A 10,522-nucleotide genomic window follows, 5' to 3' on the forward strand; every position below is an offset into this window, starting at 1 on the left:
GATGTGTACCAACATATGTTATGATGAAGTAAGAGTTATCAGACCTGTAATAGGAGTAATATCGAGTGGTGAAGATAATTATGATATCCTAATAGATAATGTAGACCAAATTAAGTAATGAGTAAGTAAAATTATCCAGACTTGTGAAACAATTGATAGTCAGTGAAAAATATAAGTTATATAAAGTAGCATAGACCATGATGAGTCAATCATGGAATGTAAGGAGGAGTGACAGAAATAAAATATGTCTACTTACATGGTAGAGATAGAAATCATATATGATTCACCTGAGAATCGTTATGTGATTGACTAGAACATTATAAATACTTAGAGGAAGAACAATAAGAAGCCAGTTGTTCCACAATAGTGCAAGAATTGTGTTCCAAAAAACATGGGAAGTGTGCAAAGCACATCATGACCATAGTCTTATGGTAGAAATACTTGGAAATATAGCAACTATATTCCCATAGTTATGTGTTTAGAGTAGCCATGTTACAACCTAGACATATCATGTGAGATAGTCCTCAACGAAATGGAAGTTAAGTAGTACTTCCAGAGAAAATTAGGTTAACCTTAACCATCCCAAACCACTTTGTTTCAAGTTATCTCATTGCAAATGTGCAACTAAGGTAAAGGTTGAGACAAATAGTAGAATGCCAACTATATGTGCTAAGTATCACGATATAAACCTGTCTTATGTGGTGTTATATACTACACATCGCAGCCTGATGTTTAGAGATGTCTTACTCAACTATTATATTCAGGCTTATAATGGTGTGTATTATATGCACAAAGCTGAATCTTCTTGAATTTTATTGGATTTTCATTGTTTGACTAGATCCATACATGAAGTTTGACTTTGATATGCAAATGCATGTTGCAATATCAAGTCTTTACTTAATGCTATAGATCTAGAGGGTAATAATATTCGTGTGAGGAAGCGACGAACTCTGTAAGATTCCGAAGACAAGATGAAGGTTCATCAGAAAAAGGAAGTAAAGTTGTGGGATGTAACCACAATACTCTGAATGAAGTACAATCAGAAATTCATGCTTTACCTCAACAGAGGAGTACTTTAGTACATAAGAAGCATGAAGGTGAGAAATCTGGTGATTATGGTGAAGCTCAAGCAGATCCATAATTATTATAGAAGAGGGAATGCATGGGAACTCACTTAGGATACTATATTCATAGTGTCAGCTAGTGGTTTTCTTGCAAAATAAACCCTGAATGAAGGAAGATGATATATGAAACCATAGCAGATGTAAGAAGACTACAGTTGAAATCAGAAGATCACAATTGGTATAGGAGCAATACTGCGAGATAAAGCAGAAGATGTCTCGTCTAGTTGATCAGAACCTATAATAGAATCCATTTTTAGATATCAAATAGCCACAGTTGGTATAATAACCACAGTTGGCATCAGTTGGTATTACAAATAGTCCACGATTTAATTAGTTGTAACAAAAGTTTGTGAACAAATAAAAATCTTATCAGCCAAATAGCTAGATATATAAATATTTAGTCGAAGGATTCACATTGGATGTCCACAATCGAGTGGATACACCACAAACATTCTTCGCAAGATCTTAGAAGAAGTAAAACCCATAAGTTAGAACCAGACCAATATTCCAACCATAAGTCTAATGGTTGGAAGAAAAGGATTTGAAGACCATAAGAAAACTCTAAGGGGTAGAGTAAAGATTGGGATGTATGTACGATAACTCAATCTTTTGAGCAAGATAGTTGATGAAGGTCTGAACTGAGAGGAAGTTCGATCTTATTTTCATAAGATTGTTGAACATTACTTTCAGAAGTATGTCAGACCAGAAGCCGAGGTTTATACTCCGAGGAAGTAAGAGTTGGACTATAACTTGAGAAAGTGAGTAATATCTACTCAGAAGTACTTAAGCTCAAGTAAGTCAAAGATAAAGAAGTTGGACGAAGGAAATATCAGAGACCAAATACAGCTCAAGAAGGTCAAAGACCAAAGGAGATTGACTATACCAAAACTAAAGTCAATTTGAAAGATTCCTTTCATGGAACCTAAATAACCCAAAATAGTTATAGCTATCAACTGTAAACCATGATTGGATGGACTAAATGAGTCTAATCCATTCTTTGGGAAATAAACCATCACAACCATTCCCATGGTAAGTACATTACCAAGTACCATTACTGCAATTTTGGTAATAAGGAAAAGACAAAGACCTATTTTATCAAATAGGAGAATGTTATCCGATTAGTCCTCAATTAAGACTGTCAGGACAAGAAGAAGTTCCAATCATTGAATATTCAATGAGAAAGGAAACAAGCTTATAGAGTTGGAAGAAATCAATGAATCAAAGTAAGAACCATGGTTCAGGGACAGATACTAATGGATTCCAGGAAGAATCTGGACAAGGGATATTTTCAATTATATCCAGTGAGATCACTGTGGAGTTCTAGAAAATTTTAAGTCTGCATAAGTCAGAACCACGCTCCGAAACGTGAGAGAGATCAAACTTCGAGGACGAAGTTTAGTTTAAGGGGTAGAGACTGTAATATCCCAGGTATTGGGGTTACAAAAATAGAGGAAACAGATGTGTGCATTGCATTCATGCATAGAAAATCTGGGGAATTTTCGCGCTTTAAAGTAAAACAGTCACATTAACTGAAGTTTCACTTGACCTTGGTGGAATTGAAGTAGCTCATCAAGTCAAGCGTTATAAACCTCAATGTGACTTTGCTAAAACCTTGTTTTGGGTAGAGATGATTTGATCTAAGGGGTTAGATCAAATAGAACTAACACAACAACACTTTAATCAATGGTCAACCTGTTTGATCTTATAAAAGATCATAACATGGTATTCCTTGCCATAACATAAGAACATCTATTAAATTGGAAATCAAGTAATAATAAATGGAGAACCCATTCTTCACTTATCTTTTCCATGTCTTAAACTAATCCATGATCCTACCATGAACCTCATGGTATTCATTCTATTTCAATCTTGGGAACATAATAAGGAGATCAACTCTAGAAATATTTATCCTTCTCTATTCCATGTTATTATACATCAAACCTAGAGAGGTGAGAGTTCTATATTAATAATTAAAGAAGTAATAACAAACCTTGAGTTAAACCTTGGATATACATCCAAGTATTCAAATCATCACCCTTGAAGAGAAACCCTAGAATATTATTCCGGACTATCCCTAGAGAGAGAACCCATTTATATTAACCATAGGTATTGGTGACCACATAATTATCTTTGGAGAATAACCTTAGGTTAGTATTGAAGTCCTTCCCAAGTGAGAGAGCCCATCCATATCAATTCCTAGCTTTACCTATCTAAGAATCCAGGCCAACCATTGAACTAGAGTATTAGGAGTACATCATAACCTAGAATAAGCTAATCTTATATAAGCTCAAACTATGGTGTTACACTCAAGTTAGTTGAGGCAACACCTGAATTTGAGGGAGAGAACTATCCATATACCAGATGATTATATCATCATTCCCTGGAAAGAACCCTAAGTTAAAATCTCAGACATTCTCATGGGATATAAACTAATGAGGCAACCATAGTAGTCCCATTTAAGGATGTAAATTAAAAGTACTATACCTTAGTTGATCAAGACAATACTTGATCATGGAAGTGAGAAACCTATTTAGTGAGAGATACCTTAGGAATCCAAACCTTGATCATTATAAATTGAGTGATGATCATAAACCCTAAGAACTTGAGGTAGAGATATTAAGAACAAGTGGATCATGCTTAATCCATGACCATGCTTTGGAGAAATAGGAGAATAATCCAAATGCTAACACTTATATGACTAGTAGATCTTATTCACCACATGAAATCATAGGGGGATCACTAGTAAGCAACCCTAGGCATATATCTTATCTTTTACTTGTGAACCATTTGGTGATCATAAGTAGAATCCTACCATATTTATATTTCATAAAATAAAGAACCTAAGAAAACCTTAGAGTAAAACTCCATATTTAATATGGTGAGAAACCATCCATCCATATGACCAAAGTTAACTATAAAAAGAACTATAACAACTTTAGTTACTTTAATGATAAATTGAGGATAGTAATAGAAGTTAATTGGTAGAATATAAGATCAATTCTCAAGTCCTTAGTAACTAAAGGAGAACCACAACTATTAAGCAAGTAAACCATCTTGTCAGGGATAGTGCAGACTAAACCCTAAGTAAATATATCATCATACATAGGGGAGATTAAAACCTAGACCACAACTAAGTTCCAAACCTTGTGCTACTAGGTGAATATGATTAGAACCTTAGAATTGCTCACTAGTTAAAGCTTATGCTTAAATATGGAACTTAAGAATAACCTAGTACTAAACCATATGATTAAAACCATATGTGGGATCAACCACTTATCCTTTTAATTAATTAAGACCTCATAATAATCCTTAAAATACTTGGAGTAGAAATTATCCACATTAAATGATTCAAGAGAGAGTTGTGTTCCAAGGAGAAAAAGGAATTTCAAAGAACACATAGATTCATGGCTAAATTAAAATTTAAAAGAGAAACCACAAGGATACAAATAAAATCATGCATTACACATTTGTCTTGGGCAATAAAATAATGCAATGACCATTGTTATCAAATCCTAGTACAAATTGTCAAATACCTGCAAAATAGAAAAGAGTTAAAATATGAATTCAAATCTGAATTCAAAATAGAAATACAAAACAGAAAATAAATAAAAGAGAAAAGAAAGAAAAGCCTCACCTGGACCTTACCTGGCCGAGCAGCCCACCAGCAGCCCAGCAGCATCGATCCAACACCAGCCCAGTACCTCTTCGTTGAAATATCAACGAGAGGGGGTCGTCCTCATCTTCTCCCCCGCGCATGGACGACGACGACGAAGCCGTGCTCGGCTTCGTCTCGTCGCTGGCGGCTCCTCCTCGACCGAAGACGTGACGAGGCGTGTCCTAGCACCGTATAAAGCCCCACGACGAACCCTAGCCCCAGTTCTTTTCTCTCTGCTCGATTTTCCCCTTCCTACCGAAACCCTAGCCGCTCAGACGTCGACCATTGCTGCCGTTCGGAGCATCCCCGAGCTTCGCCGTTACCACCGCTGAGACCGCCGTCCTCGACATGCTCTTCCTGCACGAGGAATCGACCCCGACCGGACCGTAGCGCCGCCGTCGAGCTCGTCTTCTCCGACGACGGGAGCGGGCGATTCCGGCGAAACAGGCCCCGGCAAGCCTCGCCGTCACGCGCGTCGTGATCCTGGTGAGCTCCTGAACTCCCCAGCATGCCTAGCACGCTCGATTGCTCGTCGTAGCGCCACCACGTCGCTAGCCCGTGACCACCGCAGTCGCACCTCGCCGCCGGGCACGCTCCGGTGACCAAACCGGAGCGGCGCCGCCATCATTCGGTCCGTCTCGACTCTCTGATTTCAACGAGCACGCGCACGCCCCCGCGGGAACCCGGGATCGCCGGCGTCGTCCACCACTGGCCGCCGGTGAAGCACATGGTTGCCACATCGGCACCACGTGGCAGCCAGCGTGGCCTAGCCCCACCAGTCAGTGACTGTGTGGGTAGGGTCACCGGGTGTATTTAGTAGATTTAGTTTTTATTTAAATTCAATAATTACTGAAACTTTGCAAATGTTTATAAAATCCATTTTAACTCTGAAAAATATAAATAAGATATCCAAATTATTATAAAAGCAAACCCTATCCAATAAAAATATAAAATGAAAATTTTATTTTTAATAAAAATTTAATTATTTAAATACCTATTAATTAAATCTTTTCTTTTAATTCCAAATGCAACTAAAATTTAGAAATTAAGAAGAAGTTCTAAAATAAATAAAAAACCATTAATTAAATATGAAAAACATTAAAACTAATGTAACTTGTATTAAAAGTTAATCCTCTACTTTGTATATTTAATCAACAATGATTTCTTAAAAGTTGCATGAAATATGTGAAACCTTAACTTAATCATACGGATAATCCTAATTTAAATTGGGTGCTAATCTTCACAAGCGATATAATTAGAGCCAATCATGGTGGAATTAGAACCTGACGTGCCAAACCTACATACATAAGTAGCACTAGCTGAATAGTATGATGTATGTCAGCAACAAGTGTGAGAGGAATAGATTATCCTAAATTGGACTCATCATCAAGTAGTATGTATGCATGAAACGATGAGAGATCGTGACGTGCTAACACCAGATGCAAGTGAGACATGTCGGCCATGCATGTCCTGCGTGGACTTGTGCTGGCACTGGAAAATTCCTTAGTCATCCAACACTAGTAACGTGGACTCTAGCATGCATACCAGCTAATAGTGTGATGTTGATATTTGATCACCCAAGTGCGGTGGCCAAACCTTAGCATCGAAGGCCAACCAGATCAGTTCAGATATTTTCTAGCAAACTGGCGCTGCCGCCTATAAATAGCTAGGGGCTTTGCTACCTCAGTCGCACCCTCAACAAAAAGAGACCGAGCGAGAGCCAGTAGAGTGAGTATGAAAGTGAGAGCTAGAGGAGAGTAGCCTCGTAGCTATTATACTGCCTTTGAAGTAGTTTAGCTGGTGTTCTTCTTAGAGGCGATAGAATCAAAGAGCAGAAGGTGCTGCCATCCACCATAGGAGAGGGGCATATTTCTGGAGATTATATTCTGTTAGTGTCGCCCATTGATCAATAGGATACTGCTAACATGGTTTATAATCCTCCTAACCGAAGGCAAGCTGCTCCGTACCCTGTCATCTACTTTTGTAGAGTATGTTCGCCATTAAATACATAACACATATTATCTGGTAGAGATATATGAATCTTATTGGAAATACTTATTCTTATTAAGAAACCTGTTCCTAGCAATCATGTATAATAAATTACTTAATATACTCAGGCTTAACTAAACCATGCAATCCTTACATGACTAAGAACTCAATCCAACCTTGTTGTGATCCATCTAATCGTTACTCCGGAAGCTACTTAGAACCATAGTAAACCATAGAAAACCACAGCCATAATTATGATACTTGTTCTTCATTAAAGAACATGTTCTTCAAAAGTTATTCTTTTAAAGTTTATGATAATTAATCATTAACCATGCCCTATAGTACTAAAACTGACCACTGTACTTTACTTGTTAACATTATGCCAATTATCATTCTTTGTGTGCTCAATTGAATATTATGCTTTATTATCTACCTGTTTATAATACCAAGTAATCATACCTGAATAAGAACCTTGTATGTGAATCACTCTAAAAGTGCAACACACCCTGAACTAATCATTACAACTCACCGATCCTAAATCATCGGGGTTAGGTCATGTTTAGAGCGATTGCATCTCATTCTTATGCATTATTGCATCCTTGCCAATCTTTTAAACATCGTCCTTACCGGACGATGATGCTATTTCAGAATTTGGAGTTATTACGCATCGAAGACCTTGTCTGCATAATCTTGCAGCCAAGAAAGGCAAGTTCATCACTTGCTCATGTCATTTGAGTATTTTTATCAAATTACTTGCAAAGTATTATGGTTATCACTATTGCACAAAAATCAAAACCACTACTTTCATAACTATGAATATGACTATGTGGTGGGCAATGGAACCATGGATTGTGTTGATATGGTGGAGGTTCCATTGCACGGGCTTGTATCCATCTAGGATTAAACAACAAATGTCGCCAGTGATTCTTGTGCCGTAATATCCGTGTTAACCATAAGATCCGGAGTGGGACGGAGTAGTCAAAAGTGTTTCCACCTCTCGTTCATCAACGGATGCGCTTTACCGTAGACACTTGTATCTGTCGGGGCAAGCTGTAGGTTGGGGAAGCCTTAAGTCCCCACGGCATAGTCCGTAGACACTTGTCGCTCGAAGTGCAAGCGGTGGGCTGGGGAAGCCTAAAGTCCCCACGGTATTGCGATCTATGATGGGTTGCAGCTACCGGCGAAGGAGTTTGGTTAACGAGTCCCAAAACTGTTGTCGTGGTCGGGGTCCATCCTTAAGTGGTATAAGAGGACCGACGAGGACCCAGGGTCGGGGTATGCAACAAAGGGTGGGTGTTCGAGGTAGCGGAGGAACATGATTGGCTAGACCTTATACCGGGCCTCACACCATAGGAAGTGTGGACGGGAAGATCACCCGGTTGGCACCAAGGTTAAGATCTCTTATGGGTAAAGCAACACACCTCTCGAGAGTGTAAAGAACCGTGACCTGTCACTCCCTGTTCCGGGATATGGAACTGCGAACGCGGCCGGAAAGGAGCTCCATGAAGTTCTAGTAAACCGGTGAAGGCTGACGGACATAGTTCTTCTGAATAAAAGCAACCTCTTGAAGAAATGATTATGAAAACCTGCATTGGTATTAGACTTCCTGGTCTAATGCCGTAGCTAGTGCATTAAACACCTCTTCCCTATAATGAACTTGTTGAGTACGCTCGTACTCATCCCACTCTTAAATCCCCGCTTAGGTATGGAAGCATCGAAGGAGGATCTACAGTGCAACTCAAAGACCGAGGAGTCAACAACTACTTCAAGAGACAGGATCCCGTCAGTGGAGTCAGATATCACATCCAACGAGGAGAAAAACATAGTTTAGCCATAGAAGGGAACTAGCTTCCTAAACCTAGCTCCTATTTAGCTAGAATCTATTCATAGCCCTATAGCTAGTCAAATACTCTACAAATAGAGTTCGTGATAGAATTAGACAACGAGTCGTTCTTCTGGAGTTCATTTGCAGATTTACCTCATTGTAAAGTAGGAGGCTGTGCTGATCTTATGTAATAGAGTCAATGTTGTAATTCTATAGACATGCCTTGGACCCGCATATGTTTCTGTTGTACCACTCTGAGCGATATAATACCCGTGGAACGGTGTTTCATTGGTGTTATATCAGACTTGCATACTACACCATGCAGTGGTATGCCGGGTCACCACATTGAACAAGCAAGTTATCCAACAAGTACCTTTCAAAATATTAGTCTCGTTGCGTAACCCGATAGATTGGGAACCGAGGTGGATGAACTGATCCATCAAAGGCTGTCGAAAAATAATGTCGCAAAAGAAATTCAGGAGAGAACATTCGAGAAGGGGGGAATAAAAAGTTCGGTACAAACAAGGAAAAGCATGACAAGATGTAGCAAAATAGAGTACTGGAGATACTTACATCGTTCATCAAAGGAGTCGAGGAACTCCCCAAAAAAGCGTCTGCTCATCGACAGCCCCGACCTTGAGTCTTTTCAGAGAAGACGCTCGGGGGTTGGGCGGTGGAGTCGACGTGTCCATCATTTGCTGGGGGGAGGCGAAGAATCCACGGCAGCGCGATTTTCTTCGGAAAGGACCACAGTATTGGACGTGCTCATTGGAGCCGTGCCAGTAACCGCAAGTTCTTCCTCTTCTTCCTCTTCCTCGCCACTGTCAACATATGAACGTAAGCACAACAAGTAAACAGAGGTCGTGTGAAAGATAATAACAAGGAAACTCACGAGCTCACTGAGCCTGCGTCGTCGTAAGGGTCAAAGGCACCTCTATCTTCGGGAGATGATTCTTCGGGCGCAGGTTCAGCAGGCTTCGAGGCACCGGAGTCTTCAGTTTCACTCCTCTTTCTTTTGTTTCTAGGAGAAACAGCGGAAGGAGGAGAGTGCACGGAGTCAGAAGCATCTGTCTCCGTGTCTTTGTCAGAAGAAGCCGCGGATTTGCGAGATCTCGCGACTTCAGGTTCAGGGGGAGAGGATTCTTGCGACTCATCATTACTGACAGTTCGCTCATCCACCTCTCCACCCTCAGGAAGGGGAGGAAGAGAAGAAAGAGTCTGGTGGTTCTGTCGAAAATGCAACAAATAAATACAAAGATGCAAGGAAACAAGATAGTAGTCGAAAATCACAGGCACAACACGATGGAAAGGTACTTACTTCGGGGAGGGCGTGGCTGCCACTATACGGCTCCACGCGATAAGAAGCTGGAACTTCTTGCTTTTTGTTAAGCGAAGAGAAACGTCGAACTAACCTCTCCAAGTCTTTCACAGAAAGGTCCTCTGATACGCGATCAACATCTTCTTCGCCAGCGTACATCCAGAGAGGGTTCTTGCGAGCCTGTAGAGGCTGCACCCTGATCCAGAGGAAGTGGGCAGTAATTTGAACACCCGACAGTTCTTTACCGCGGGTGTTCTGAAGTTCGTGGATGCGCTTCATCAGGACATCCGTCGTTGTTTTCTCTTCCTCGGAAGCTTCGGCGTCCCATGACCGGCGCCGAAGGATTTTCGCGGCTCCATCAAAAGGAGCGATGTTGTACTCCTGCGAGTCAACACTTTCCTCCCGGATATATAACCACCTCCGGCGCCACCCCTGAACGGAGTCGCGGAATTTGACGTCGAAGTAGTCAATGTCGGGTCGGACGCAGATAACAACGCCGCCCACATTGTAGGCGACATTGCGAGAGCTGTTGCACCGGAGAAAAAAGATGCGTTTCCACAGGCCCTAATGAGGATGGGTCCCGAGAAAGCATTCACAAAGAGTGATGAAAA

This window comes from Lolium rigidum, chromosome 5 (genome assembly GCF_022539505.1).
Source record: "Lolium rigidum isolate FL_2022 chromosome 5, APGP_CSIRO_Lrig_0.1, whole genome shotgun sequence".
NCBI classification, from domain to species: Eukaryota; Viridiplantae; Streptophyta; class Magnoliopsida; order Poales; family Poaceae; genus Lolium; species Lolium rigidum.